This window comes from Phyllostomus hastatus, unplaced genomic scaffold (assembly GCF_019186645.2).
Source record: "Phyllostomus hastatus isolate PE091 unplaced genomic scaffold, TTU_PhHast_1.1 phas_contig_196, whole genome shotgun sequence".
Classification (NCBI taxonomy): Eukaryota; Metazoa; Chordata; class Mammalia; order Chiroptera; family Phyllostomidae; genus Phyllostomus; species Phyllostomus hastatus.
Window position 1 is genome coordinate 22,931,069 of NW_025333709.1, and position 14,905 is coordinate 22,945,973.

Below are 14,905 nucleotides of genomic sequence, written 5' to 3' on the forward strand. Positions count from 1 at the left end.
TTTTGAGATTTTTATAGTGATAAGAGGAAAGCAAAATTATTTTTCAAGGGAGTGTGCTGTCGTCATTTCTCTGGGAAATTTATCTCCTAAGACAAGTCATCCGTGTGGTCCTCTCTGGATGGACAGAAGGGCAGCCCAGACAAAGTCAGGGGAGGTTCGTCTTTGCCCACTGGCTCAGTTCAAGGGCAACTCACCCGTCGGCCAGGGGAGGGGCTACCCTTCAGCCAGCTTGGGCAAAAGAGGTCATTTGATTCAGACTGTGCCTATAAATTCCCCCAGAGCATAGGTGGAGATTTCCCTTACTCCCCAGTCCAAAGCCTCTCAGCAACCAGCTTGGCGGTCTGCATCGCAGGAGCCCACGGAAAGGACTGGATGCCCCGGGAGGCTAGGCCAGCTCGAGAGGCGCAGGAAGGCTCCAGGGCTGTGCCAGAAACAGCGGCCCCCGCAGGGTGGGGACCTGTGGGAAACCATGGGTTGTGGCTGGTTGGCCCCAGCTACACAGTCCCATCAAGGCCCCTTCCTGGGTTTTCCAGAGGTTCTAGCATTTTCTGCACCAGGTGGGGATCATAATGCTGTGGTTTCCTGGGATGAGCGCCCTCCTCTGTGTTCACAGGTGGGATCAGACCTTGCTAAGCCCAGGCCCTCAGGGCACCCAGAGAAAATCTTTTTCACGGGGTGTGGTTGGAAATGATTTCTCCTGCACAGAGGCCCACCGAGCTTTCCAAGGCCACAGACCTAAAAATGTTTCAGACACCGTGGAAGCCAAAGAAACTTTTCCAGTGTGCCGCGGCTGCGAGTGTTCCTACAGCTTGTGGTCCAGAGATTCTCCTCTTTCGTTCTTTCCCCTTTCTGTTCCCTCCCATCGGGGCAGCCTGGTTGTGCCTGGAAGCTTCCGTCCAGGTGGGAGAGTTTAGAGGGAGGGGAGGAAACCACCTCCACCAGCAGGGGACTTCAAGCAGAGCAGCCCTGTCCCAGAGTCCTGCAGATCTCTGGGGACCAAATGGCTTTTTAAGTTTTGTTTACTTATGCCTTAGTTATACAGCGCCCAGGACCCATCCCCACCCTAAGACTTGTACCCACACTGTTGGGGGACCTGCTAGGAGAGGACCCAAGAGGAGCATGGGGTGATGCTTGGAGTCTGGCCGTCCTGTCTCCGGCTGACCCGGACGTCTGTCCTGCGAGGCCCCTCCCACTGGCCTGCCACAGCCCTCCCTGCGTCGGAACCCCGGAGCAGGTGGCGTAAACGGTAGACTGCCCCCCTCCCCACAGTTCAAGGGCAAATGTAGCAAAGGCTCTAGGGCTGTGCTGAACAATCCAGTCGCCCCACGTGGAAAATGAGCACTTACGATGTAGGTAGTGCAGGTCGAGATGCACCGTACGTAGAAGATACACACCGGATTTTGAATATTCGGCTTAAAAAGAGGACATAAAGTCTCATGAATAATGCCTTTCGTGCTTCCATTTTGAAGTGATACTATTTTTAATATATTGGGTTAAGTAAAATATATTAAAATTTAGCTCGCCTGTTTCTGTGTTACTTTTATGCATGTGGCTTCTAGAAAACGTGAAACGACCCCCGTGGTCTGCAGGACGTTGCCCTAGGACAGCGCTGCTCTAGGAACTCGGATCTCCAGTGTGGGCGGAGGGTCCGGAAAGTTGCTGAAGGGGAGAGCGGAGCGGAGATGAGGTCAAGGGAGGCTTTCATCAGAGAGGGGCGAGGAGGGCTTCTTGCTTTGGGAGAAACTGGAACTCACCCGCAGCCCAGCTGGGCCGGGGCAGCAAGGCCAACCGGCTTTTATCAGGTGCCTGTTTCAGATGAGGTCCGCTCCAGCCAGCCTCTCCGTCTGCCAAGGCACATCGGGGCCAGGAACTGGGAAGCTGTGATGTGATCTGTCTCCAAGCCCTTCAGCCCTCCAGGAGAGGGACCTGCGTTTGTTCTGCAAGTCACTGGTGCCGACAGCGGCCAACACAGAGGCATTTTTGTATCTGAGCAAAAAACCCACTAGTAACAGCTGCCGCTTCAATGCCGTGGAGCTATCCAAAGCGCTTACTGTCTATTCAGTGTTCTCAAAAATCCCATTGAGTCGGTTTAATTACAGCTTGCATTTCACAAATAAGGGAGCAGAGTTCCCCAGGAATCACAGCCAACAGAAAGTCGCCCTGGTGAGACAGGATATCAGGATTTGCCCCACATCCCTGTGTCTGCCCCCCGACCCGCCATGCTCCACCTTGCCCCAACCTCCGCTTGGCACTGGGGCCCCACACCAGCTGCTGGCCGGGCCCACTCCACAGCTGGCTGCTGGCTGGGGCAGGCTTTCCTGGAGTCTGTTGGCTGCTCTTAACCTAACAGGCACAGCCCTGTGCCTCGGGCTGTGGGGTGGAGGAGACACACCCAGCAGCGGCTCTCCAAAGCTCTTTGCGGGCTGCGGTGCCCAGGGCCCTGCACTGGGTCCCTTCTGTCAGTCTCAGGCCGTCCCTCGGGGTCTGAGCCTGGGGTCAGCTGGGCTAGTGGGGCCTTTGCCTTCAGTGCAGTCCCCTTGTTTTCTGTTTCATCCTGGCAGCTCCCATCTGTTATTTGGATCTTATAAATAGCCGCAGCTAGGGTGTGACTCGGGTGGAGACCTGGAGACTGTACTCCACCCTGCAGGGGAAAAAAGGCTTCTTTAATTCATTTCTTCTCTTGGAAGCCTCTAGCTGTTTAGAATGCCAGTTAGGCAGCAGCTGCTGGGGTTTTTCCTTTCCCATCCCAAGATGGCCTGTCTGATTTTCTGAGCCTGTTGACTTAAGCTCTTACAGGAGGTTGGGTGGGGCGGGCGTGGCAGGACCACAGCCACCCTGAACTGGGCTGGCTGCTGCTCTGCTGGAGCCTGTGGGTGGGAATGGGCGAGGTTCCACCCAAGGGCCCAACCCTGCCCTCTGTCTTCCCAGACGCAGGAGTTTAAGGTAAGAGGAAAGCTGGTTCCGGGCCAGAGGGGAGTCCAGCTGGCCAGTGCCAGAGGAAGCCCCCAAACTAGTGCCCGAACAGATGCCCCGGAAGCGGTCCTCAGCCTCTGGGCTTCTGCAGAGCTCGGGTCTGCGCCCCGTGCCCCTGGCACCTATCCGTGCTGCCTTAGAGCCTGAGTCTGCTCTGAGGTGCTGTGTCCTTGTCGGTGCAGCAAGGGTCACAGTGCCCGCCCAGGGCTCCAGGGAGGGTGGTGCCGGGCACAGCACCTGGCATCCCGGGAGGGTGCACTGATGCCAGCTTTCACCAGCTTCCTTTTTAGGGTGAGGCTCAAAGTCAGAAAACACTCAAAGAGCAGTTCCTGCAGGCTTGAAAGCAACTCGTAGGAAGACACAAGCAAATTAGAGAGCTTCCGGTTTTATCAGCTAAAGAGTAATATCTAAAGCGGGTTTTAAAAACACAAAGCATTATATAATAAAACGTAAAATGCATACTCATACATACTTTTTAAAAAGCATTAACAAGATAAAATGACCACACTAAAGCCCAGTGGGTTCGTCAGCAGACAAAGGTGAGGAACACCCGAACACTCTCCCTCCAGGGTCATCATTGGCATTAAAGCTCCTTGATGTGTGGTCTTGAGCTCCTTTTCCTGTGTATATCAGTGTGTGGTGTGTGTGTGCTGTGTGGCGTGTGTGTGTCTGGGCCAGCAGGGGCCGAGGCCCCACCTCAGTTAGTGAGAGGGGCAAAGGCTCTTCGGGTTTCTGGGCCTATGCCCAGGGTTCGTGCACCTGATGGGGGAGAGATGGAAATGGGGTGTGAGGGGCCCTGCAGAGGGAACAGGGTGACAGGGAAGGGGTGCCGTGGCCTCTGGCCTCCACCTGCCTTGGGACTGGGCTTGAGTTTCCTCCGAGGAGAGGGCTAAGAGCCACAGTCGAAAGGAGCCGTCTGCGTGACAGACTGTGAGCCTGGACACAGGCAACTCTGCCTTAGCGCCTCAGCGACAAGCTGTGGCTCAGAGCCTGGGGACAGCCTCGGCACTGTCAGCCGTGGTGACAGGGGCATTCTTTAAGGGCATGTGTTTGGTGCACTCCCCCAGTGATGGCTCACTGCAGAGAAAGCCCGTGGAGAGTGCTGTGCGTTTCCAGCGGCCAGGACGGGGACAGCCTCCTGGGTTTGCTCAGAAACGGCGGGAAGACTTTAAAAAGGGGGCTCAGGTCCTGCCGTTCAGCAAGGGAAGCTCAGCGTCACTGGAATTTGGGCATGAAAGTGAACATGATGTCGTTATTAAACAAATACTGAGTCATCTGCTTGCGTCACTTCCTAAGTAGGATGAACCACATTAATTTTAAATTAAATCCACCGAGCGCAACCCAGCATCTCAGAACCCTTGCAAGAAGGCAGGGTGTGGAGCGGCGCCCCAGTGGTCTTCAGGCTCCCTCAGCCGCGAGACACCCGGGGTGTTCGTGGAGGGCCGGCTGCCTCTCACTCCTCAGAATGCCACCCTCACCCGGCAGGGCAGGACGGAGAAGGAGAATAAACAGGAGGCCCGCCCACAGCGGCATTTTACATCTAATTTGATACCCAGCTGAGCCGACAATCTGAACTTAGCGCATCCCAAGTTGCAGAAGTGGGCCCAGTCTCTCGGCACCCAGAGCCCCAGCTCTGCCTCCTTTGGGAGCTGGGAGCTGACAGCCTGAGGACTTCAGGTGTGTGCCAGGTCCCGGGGAGAAGCGCACCTTCTCGTGGAAAGCAAAGGCCACAGTCTGGACTCCATCCTCATCCACCTGTCCAGAGTTTCCGTGCCACCGAGGAGGAGGATCAAATTAGAGAGGACTCCACACTCTCCAGGGGACAAAGCTGTCTTGCAGGGCACCTTGGGGGGGTCCAGTTGCACCTCACGTCCCTCCGAACATGGTGTGTGAGAGCAATGCTCCCGAGAGAGTGTCTGATGGGAGGATATTATGGGCTGGGAGGTGCTGTGGGGACCCCTTTCTTTAGATAGGTCCTTGCCTTGGAACTTCCTTGGCCTTGAAAGTTTTCAAGTGTCCAACCTCTTGTTCTCTCTGGATGGGCCTTCCTCCCCCAACTAGAGAAAGTCTCACCGTTTCCCCAGAACCTTTGATTTCCTCTTCTTCATTCCAGGAATCTTCATGATCACACGTCAAGATGTTCTGTCCTCAGGCATCAGTGCCACTTTCAGAGAGACAGCATTTAAAAACCGAAGACAGAGCCGAGCATGGAATAGCTGTAGATATAGACAATTGATTTCATTCATTCATCCATCCATTCATTCATTCATTCATTCATTTTCCTTCACTGAGCACCAGAGAAATGCTTCTGGGAACGACTATCTCCACTGCTACCACCTTGTTCAAGCCCCACCCCCGTTCTCTCTGGATTGAACCAGTGCAATAGCTTCTTAATGTTCTATTTGTTTCCATTTTTTCCTTTTTCCATTCTCATCAAGGTGATCTTAAAACACACACACACACACACACACACACACCCCAAATGTGATCTTTGTTCTCCCCGCTCCCACTGAAAGTCACCGACCTGCTCTCCCCTCCATTCGTTTGCTCGTGGGGTGAACATGAAACCTTTCAAGGTCCTGCCGGGAGTGGCTGGACCTCCCGCCTCAGCCCCTCCTCCCTTTCGTGCCGCAGTGACACTGGCTGTCCCTCAGGTCCCCCAGCGCGTACATGTCCTCTTCTCCCTCCTTCAGATCTTTGCGTGGACTGTCTCCGTCCTTCCCCTCATTACCTAAAAGTAACATCTTTACCCCCGATCTCAGCTCAAACATCACTTCTGCACCTTTCACAGCCTCCAGGTCTGACCGATGTCCCTGCAACATGCTCTCTCACCGTGGCAACTTCCGTTCACACCATAAATCGGAGGGAGTGCTTGCACAGCTCTCTGAGGGACCACTTGCTCAGTGTCGCTCTCCCCAGGGGATTATAGATTGCACAGGAATGGGGCCTCTGCCTGTACACTTACCATCATGTTCTCCGCGCCTGGCCCAGAGCCTGAGACAAAAGTGCTCAATAAACATTTGTCGAACATTTGAATAGCGTGGCTCCCAGGAGTTCACCAGCACCTGGGGGAGAAGAAGATCTCTCCTTAGTCCCCAAAGCCCTCTTCAAATGTCGTCCTCGTTGTGAGGTTTCCCTGTCTAATTCCCCTTTCTCCTCGCTACCCCGGGATGAATAAACCCCTTCCAGCACATGCCCCCAGCGCACCCTGTGTTCCCTAGGAACCCCTGTTTGGCTTTTGGAAGAAGACGGGTCTGCCCTCATCCACACCGCAGAATGGGGCGGCTGCACCTGGATGCCAGCGTCCGTTTTCCAGGGCAGCCAGCACAGGGCACTGCCCACTGACCTCAAACAACAAAACGCATCTCTCACAGTTCTGGGGGCTCGAAATCTGAAATCAAGTTGTTGGCGGGGCTGTACAGCCTCCAAAACACATAGAGGAGAGTCCTTTCTTGCCTCTTCTGGCTTCTGGTGCTTTCTGGCAATGCTTGGTATTTCTCGGCTGGCAGATGCATGACTCCAGTCCCTGCCTCCATTGTCACATCGTCAGCTTTTTCTTTAAAGGTCACCAGTCATATTGGATTACGGGTTCACTCTACTCCAGGTGACCTCCTCTTAACTAATTATATCAGCAACTACCCAAACAAGGCCACCTTCTGAGCTAATGAGGATTATGACTTGAACAAATCTTTTTAGAGGACACAATTCAACCTACAGCCAGCATAATCAGTAACTCGAACTCAGGTCCCCAGCTGCCCTCAGTGTCTTCTCTCCGAACCCACTTACCCTCCTACAATCCTCTTCTTCATCAGTGGCCCCTCGGCCCATGTAAAGCAGGATAGAGAGTCATCCTATTGTCCCACCTCTTCCCTTTGTAATTAGTCATGGAGTGCTATTGGCTGTCTCTTCAACGTTTCCCGTGTTCATCCCCAATGACCCTGCCTTAGCTCCTTCATCATCTTTAACCCGGACAGTTGTGGGAATTGAACCGGTCTTTCCATCTTCTGTCTGAATGCCTCCCGATTCATCCTCCACGTTGCATCATGACAGTTGTACGTAAAACACAAACATGCCTGTCATACCATGTCTAAAACTCTTCAAAAGCTCTGCTGTGCGCATGCGGTGGCCCAAATGCCTATGCGTGGCACACAAGATTGTATCATCTTGCCCTTACTATCCTGATGCAACTTTTGAAACTGCCTCTCTGCACTCTCTTCTCCAATCGTTTTGAACTATTTCATGTCCTGAGCCTGGAAAATGATGCTATGCCTTGGAGCTTACAGTAGAGATATTTACTGCGCATGGAAGAGCCGTGTGTTCCTGTGTGTTTCACGACCCAGTGAGGCATGTGATGGGTTCTAGCCAATGTGCTGCGAATGGACCTTGTATCCATCACCTCTGTGCTGAGGTATTTAAGAGCCAGTGTATGCCTTTCAGCTTTTTGTTTCCTGCCATGCCAACTTGGAAGCCACCCATTCTGGATGGGACAGAGATAAGTGGGTATAGCCTCCACTAGCCTGGGTCTCCAAGAAACTGTGCAGAGCCGAGCCCTGCCCCCAATCCTTCCACCCACCCCGCAGCCAGCTGACCTGCACTTGACTTGTGGTTTGAGTGAAAAAAAAAATCCTTAGTTATATTAAGATACTAAGACTTAAGGTCCTTTTGTTACCTCAGCATAACTTGGTCTGCCCTGACTCACACAGTGCTTCTGTACAGGCTGTTCCCTCTGCCTGCCCGACACCAAGTTCCGCTGCCTGGGAGAGTCCTACTGACCCTTCCAGCCCCGTGGTTTTCACTCTATGAAACTGATCTGATCCACTACCGAGCAGAGTTCATTACTCCCTCCCGTGTCCCCACTGCACCTTGTGTGTAGTGCCGACATGGTCCTAGTCACCTGCCACCACAGTCATTTAATACCCAGTGAATGCGGAAGAGTAGACGGTAGGTGCCTGAGGGCAGGGACCGTGTGTCGTTCAGCTACGAAGTGTGTATCCCCAGCACCCCATGGGGTGATTGGCACAAAGAGGGCACCCAATCCAATAAATGATGGGCGAGGGAACTGACTGAGTATAATGTGTACAGGCTGCCGGTGGAGGGTGGTAGAAAAGGAGCACGAAAACCCTGTGTGGGCCTCTGTGGCTCAGACATGCGATGACAGAACATTGGAGCTTATGCAGAACACAGAGTAACAAGGGCCTGCATAGTGTGTATTACTGGGGTCGAGCAAGCGAGAGCGTTCTGGAAAATGAAGCTGCCACGTGTGCAGTCAGGAAGAGGGGTTTAAAAGGAAATCCAGAACTACTTCTAACTCACGAGAGAGTGTCTGAGTGTGGGGTTACAGGGTGTCCTGTTAGCAGAAGGAGATGCTTCGGGAAAAACTGTTGGACGGGTGTGACACAGACTGAGTGATGATCAGACAGAAATCACGGGTAAGGGCCACACTGGAAAAGCATCAAACAGGGGTTCTAAGTAAAATACAACGTTTTCTGTCTGTCTGTCTGTCTCCCTATCTATCATCTATCCTCCCTGAGAGCAGTGGAGGCAGGTCCAAGTTTTGTGGGGTCCCTCGCTGTCTCTTCAAATTTTATTTTATAGCAGCAGAATCCTCTACCCCCAGCGACGACTCGGGCAAGCCTATGGACTTCCTGTCATGTTCAGGCAATAAAAACTATCCTTTGAGTTGCCAAAAATAGCCTTACTTCAGATCTTAGCATTCCAAGATCTGAACCCAAGCAGTCCCAGGTAACAGTTAAAACTCTGCAACTGACTTAGCCTCAGACCTCCTCTCCTCCCTTGGCTCAGACCTGCCTCATGCTGGAAGCCTGCCCTGGGAAAGGGGCACGGTCCTGTTCCTCTCGTCTCCTCTGCTCACCTCCTCCCCTTGCTAGCTGCTGTTTTCCTCCGCGCCTGGAACGAAGCCCAGAAAGAGAGGTAAGGGAATAATATAGTTCTCACACGGCTGGGTGGCCTGAGCCCTTTGGGCCGGCAGCTGGCCTCTGTGGGGTGGCCTGGCAGATGATGAAAGCTGGCCCCATTACGGGCTCTGCCGAGACCTCCAGCTGGGCCCTGGTCTCCTGTGGTTCCCTTGACCTGGGGCTGAAGGTCTCTGTCCCTCTGGGTGGTCTCACGTGACTCCTTCCCCAGCTCTTGGGGTTCCAGAGGTGGAATGGCCAGTCCTTCCTGCTAAGGTCTTCTGTCCATGCCTATGGGCTCCAAGACCACCCCACGCTACCCCACACCTGCTCCCTTTCCCACGGGCCCACATCTGGTCTTGGAACACTCCCCTTGCTCTGCCACGAAAGTAGTATGCATCACTAACATTTAAATGTTACTTAACAAGCCCCGGGCAGATAGCTCAGTTGGTTGGAGTGTCGTCTCAATATACTAAGGTTGTAGGTTTGATTCCCGGTCAGGGCACCTACAAGAAGCAACTAATGAATGCATGAATAAGTGGAACAACAAATCAATGCCTCTCTCTCTCCCCCCTACCCTCATCTCTCCCTCTAAAATCAATAAATAAAAATAATGAAATAAATGTCTCTCACAGTGTTCCAGCACTGTCCTATGTACTTTATGTTTATTATCTCAGTTAATGCTCACACCACCTACAAGGTAGGTAAATCTGGTGGGCCATATCCACGGATGTTTATTTTAAAGCTTCTGTCTTAATTTCTGTTGTCACAATACACTGTAAGCACATTTCACTTGTCACTGATTTTTATTGCAGACACAGGCACTGAGAGATTGGGGCTTTGTTATTGCTCCTCACTATGGGGCTTAGGGCAAGTCAACAATATCTCCACAGTGAACTCACCAGCACCAAGATTCTTTCTTGCGCTAAAATTCTGTAGGTGTTTAGGATGGAAGGTGAAAAAGGCTAGTTAGGACCTAGGGCATGGACAAGCCCAGACGGTACAGATACAAGCACCCCTTAAAATTCTTGAGCATATTTAACCTTTGAAAAAATGATATTTAACATGCTTCACAATCTAGATCGTTATCATTGCTTCTTTTATAACCCTCATGAACAGTCTCAATAAAAAGAGTGGTTTCAGCACGTGGTTTTCAGGAACCTTAAAAACATTTGTCCCTCTGACTCATTAACCCCACTGCCAGAAAGAATTTCTAAAAAACAATCAGAAGCATGCACAAAGATTTGTGCATCAGAGAATACATCACAGTAGTTTTTATAGTAGTCAAAAGTAAGAACAACTCACTTTGTTCAATTTCTGTTCACATGACAAGGTCTCAAACTGAGCTAAAAAAAAAAGTAGTGCTCTGTCTCCTTCCCCTGCCTTGTTCCTGCCTTGATTTCTTACCTCTGTGAGCAAATCCAAAAGGCAATGGAGCAGAAAAAGGAGAGACTTTATTCAGGTAAACAGTTTGCAAACCAGGGAGACAGCCTCAGGCGAGAAACAGAGTGTGCTTCACCAAGACAAAGGGGACTGTTGTTTTTTTATACAGAAAGTTCCTGCTCAGGTTCCTTAATTAGATTCATCTTATGCAAATAAGGTATCAAAATTAGTACATCCCTGATTGGTCTGAATTTTGCAATTCTGATTGGTCAGTATTTCGCACCCTGATTTGTTGTTATGGTGCAATTCTGAACGGATGGGGCAGGTCTCAGTCCTTGGTTGAAAGGTGAAAGGAGGAACGCCTTTATCAAGGTGTAAAGGAGCGGAACACAGGCCTGGAGAGCCAAGAGTTCAGTCAGAGATTCTTCCTGGTCTTCAGAGTGCACGGGAAGCCCCTGCCTGCAGGTGGCTGCTAGAATCTTATCATTTATTTATTTATTTTAAAATATTTTATTTATTTATTTTTAGAGAGAAGGAAGGGAGAGAGAAAGAGAGGGAGAGAAACATCAGTGTGTGGTTGCCTCTCACCCACTCCCAGCCTGGGACCTGGCCCACAACCCAGGCATGTGCCCTGACTGGGAATCGAACCGATGACCCTTTGGTTTGCAGGCCAGTGCTCAATTCACTGAGCCACACCAGCCAGGGCTGGAATCTTATTTCTCATAGAATTTGAGCCCTCGATTGACGATGGAAAGTCCATCACAGCAGGTAAATAAATTCTTTCTCAGGATCCACATGAAACAAACCTTTCTCCTTGGGGTCCATGCATCATAACACTTATCACCATCTGATGTTATGTTTATTGGTTACTTGTTCACCTTTTGTCTCCCAACTTGCACGTTAGCTCCACAAGAGCAGTGGAGCAGATCCAAGTTTTGCACAGACTAAAGTGCATCTAAATCTGGGGTAATTTTTAACAAAAACAGTAACAAATAAGAATATAACATTAGGCATGGAAATGAATGTTGATTTAGAATGAATAGAACAAGTCTTTGGAAGACTTCTCATTAGCCTCACAGTGAATCTACCTCAGAGAGGAAGGGTTTGTTCTGTTTTGTTCAAAGATGTATCTCGAGGACGTAGAACAGTGCCCGGCATGCCATAGGTGTTCAGGAAACGCTTGTGCAATATAAGACTGACCAAGAATACAGAATTGGTTGAATGAATGGACAAAAAGAGGTGGAAACAGTTACATAACTTGCCTCCAAACACAGTGAGTCATGGGAAGAACTGGGCTGAACATTGCTCTGCTCCTCCTCCCTCTCTGGGTTTGTGGCTGCCCAGCTAGACTCCATTCCCAGTCTCCCTTGCAGCCAGGTGTGAGCACAGGGTGCAACTCATGCAAGTAGCTCTGAGCAGAGATCATGGTGCCCCTTCTGAGCCTGAGCTAGGAGGTTGCAGGAGTGTCTCCTCCGTGTTCCCTTCTTTCCACCTGCTGCCTAAAACCAAACATAGTATTGACTCAGTTGGACAAGAACCTGAAGAGGACAGTGGAGCACAACGTAGAAAGAACCAGGGTTCCTGGATGACTGCACAGAGCAGAGCTGCTTTACTGACTGGCACAGTCCATATCTGGATCATGACGTGACAGGGAAGTCATCTTCTTTGTTCCGTCAGTCATGGTATTTTGGGGGCCTATTTGTTACAGCAGCTTAGACTTACACTAGCTGATATAGTCTTCAATACCAGGCTCTTTTCATTGTGCCATCCTGCCATGTAGAAACACTGGAAATAGGAACTTACTTACAGTCAGGCTTGAGAGATGTCTTGTGGCTTTCTCCTGGCTGTTCCTAAAGCCTCTCTTCCCTGACAACAATGGCTGAGTGTCAGGTACTGTCCTAAGTGTTTTCCATGAAATGGCTCCTTTAATTCTTACCTTTTATGTAGATAATTGTATTATCTCTCTTTAAAAGATGAATAAACTGAGGCACAGAATGTTTAAGGAACACGGCTAGTAAGTGGGAGAGCTAGGATCTAGACTCATTCTGGCTGGTCCCATAGCCTGGTTTCCCAGACACCACGCTGTGTCCTGATGCTCTCCTTCTTTCCTCTGCTTCCCCCACCCCCTGTCCTCTGGGCCCTCTCAACACTCCCCATTGTGAGCAGGCCAGTGGGAGCACCAGGTGGTCATAAAAACGAGAAGTTCCTGCCTCTTCTTCTCTGTCAGTTGTTCTACATGTATGTCTCTTTGGTATCTTCTCAGGGTGTTGTGAACTCCAGCATTTTGGGACTGTGGTTTGGTGCGTGTCAGACCGGAGTTCCACCAGGCACACGAGGCACCTTTGAGAGAGCCCTGAACTCTGAGCCAGAGGGTTGGTCTCTGAGTCTGGCTCTGGCTCTGGCACAGGTTTTTGTGTGACCTTGACCATGGCATTCCCCTCTGTGAAGTGACATGCATGGATGGTCTCTAAGGTTCTTCATAACTCTGAAATCTGCCATCTGTGGTTCTTTCCTTCGTCAGCCCACTATCTGCCTGCCGGTCTGCCTTTCTGCGGATGCCGAAGAGCAAAGGTAAGCTCCACATTTGGGGTCTGGGAGGGGCAACGTGTGGCTTGGCTGGACTCAGAGATGCAAAAGGAGAAGGAGAGGATAAGTCAGACTCTGCTGGTCTCCTGGCTGGTCTTGCTGTCCACAGGCTCAAATGTCTCCCAGGCATGCACATGTAAATGACACAGGACTCAAGGGTAATAGCAGGTGCTGGGAAGGTTCCAGGCTTGAAGGAGGACCTTGAACCCAGCTGACCAGCTGGTAATGTGACCTCCAGCCTGGAATCTGAGTTTACCTGTTCATTGAGGTAGACTGCAAGACTCCCAAGAGGCTAACAGATGAGTGTAGCGCCAGTGCCCATGAACTTCTGTCCATTGTGGAAGAAGAAGTGTCCCCCTCAAAGAGCAAGATTGGGCGAGAGGAAGAATTTGAGGATGTGTGAATGAATAAATGAGCGATAAGACAATTCTATTCCTGCCAATGTCTCGAGCAACCAAACAGAGGTTGCACAGTTCTGAAATACATGGGGCATCTTCCAAAGATACTAGGCTCTCCGGGATGGCTGAGGGGGACACCCATCACCACTCCTTGTCGAGCTGGTCATGGCTGGAACATGCCAGGGTGCAGGAGGCCAGGGAAAGCCTTTGATTCTGGCTGTCTGCTAAAATGGGACATTCCTTCCTTCCTGATTTGACCCTAGTTCCCCTTCTGCAAATTACTTGCACAAGGCTGATACGGTATCGGTTCTCGGTTAAGACAGTGGCAGCCGGGAACCATTTGGTCATACTGTGAGCACTGACAAAAGCAAAAAAGAAAAAAAACACGGAAGATACAAAACCTCAAGCTGGGCCCTTGTGGAGAGGAGGATGTCGAGTGCTCGTTCGCTTTCTCAACACTGTTAAGAGAACACCTTGACTTGCATGGCTGAGCAGGTGTTCTCTTTGCGGCAGACCTGAGAGCTCCTTGCCTACTCTGCTGAGTGGGTGGTGCTGAAACAAAAGCTGTAAGGAAGGAGCCAGCATGACAGGAAAGGACGTGAGGGGCCTCCGAGAGATCGGGAGCAGAGGGACAATGACCCAGAGTTCAGAGGTCAGGGGCATCCGAGGGCGCAACTCTGCTTTGTGTTCAGTGAACTTTTCTCTAACAAGAGAGGACGTCTTTGCGGCCACAGATCATTTGCAATTCAAAGAGCAGGGTTGAAAACATGTTCTGTGTGGGAGGCATTCTCAGCATCACGTCCCAAAGACCTCCTGCCCGAGGGAAGTTGCCCCGTGTATTTCAGAACTGTGCAGAAACATGGGTCCCTTGATGCCACCCCTGTCCCTCTCTTCTTTCCCCTTTCTCTTCTCCCTTCCATGCTGTCTGTGTGTCTGTCACCTCAACTCCAAGTGGCCACCTGGAACTTCCCTACTAGATCATGTTTCCACCTCAAATGGGAAACAGTCCCACTCTGGCTTATCCAGAGTCCTGGGATCAGGATGGCTGAGGAGGGTTGTTAAAACGGGGGTAGGATGTGGGGGTTTTGTGGGGGTTCCAGGGACCTCACTCCCCAACCCTTCACGATAAAGGTCAATTGAGAGGGGGAAGAAAACAACGCACGGCCTTATGAGAAATGACGGCTGGGTCGGATGGAGGCTGCAGAGGCTGGCTGAGATTTCAATTATCCTACTGTAATGAAAACTGCACCGCCGTTAGCTGCCGCAGCAGAAGGTACTTACTGGTGGTCCCCTGTGATAGCAGCATCCAGCGGGTCACATGGCGTGGACCGATTCTGCGAGGAGTGGTTACTGAAGCATCTCCTCGTTATCACCCTCCACACAGTCCCGGGGACGCCGCAAATGAGCAGAGATGGTGCTTTTGTGCAACTGAACGGGGAGGTGCCAATGCTAATGTCATGGTGATTTAAGAAGTGTTTTTTTTTTCTCCTACCCTTTTTCTGTGACCTTTCCTGGACTGATTTGAATTTATGATTTTCTGCATGTGTCCTGCAGAGTGCCAGATTTGGGTCAATAATAATAAATAATGAACAGGGTTATTTTCCAAGTACCTGCTATGTGCCAGGCAGGGAACGGCGTGTTTCACAGACACTA

At 51.0% G+C, this 14,905-nt stretch overlaps 1 long non-coding RNA gene across 1 annotated transcript; it reads right to left on the reverse strand.

Annotated features, from left to right (window-relative positions):
* Positions 1–3,359: 3,359 nt before the first annotated feature.
* LOC123815886 lies at positions 3,360–14,641 on the reverse strand. Its single transcript, XR_006785186.1, has 3 exons — positions 14,534–14,641; positions 5,939–6,038; positions 3,360–5,189 (listed from the first exon to the last, which is right to left on the reverse strand). It is a non-coding gene; the product is annotated as an uncharacterized LOC123815886 (long non-coding RNA).
* Between the last annotated feature and the right edge of the window lie 264 nt (positions 14,642–14,905).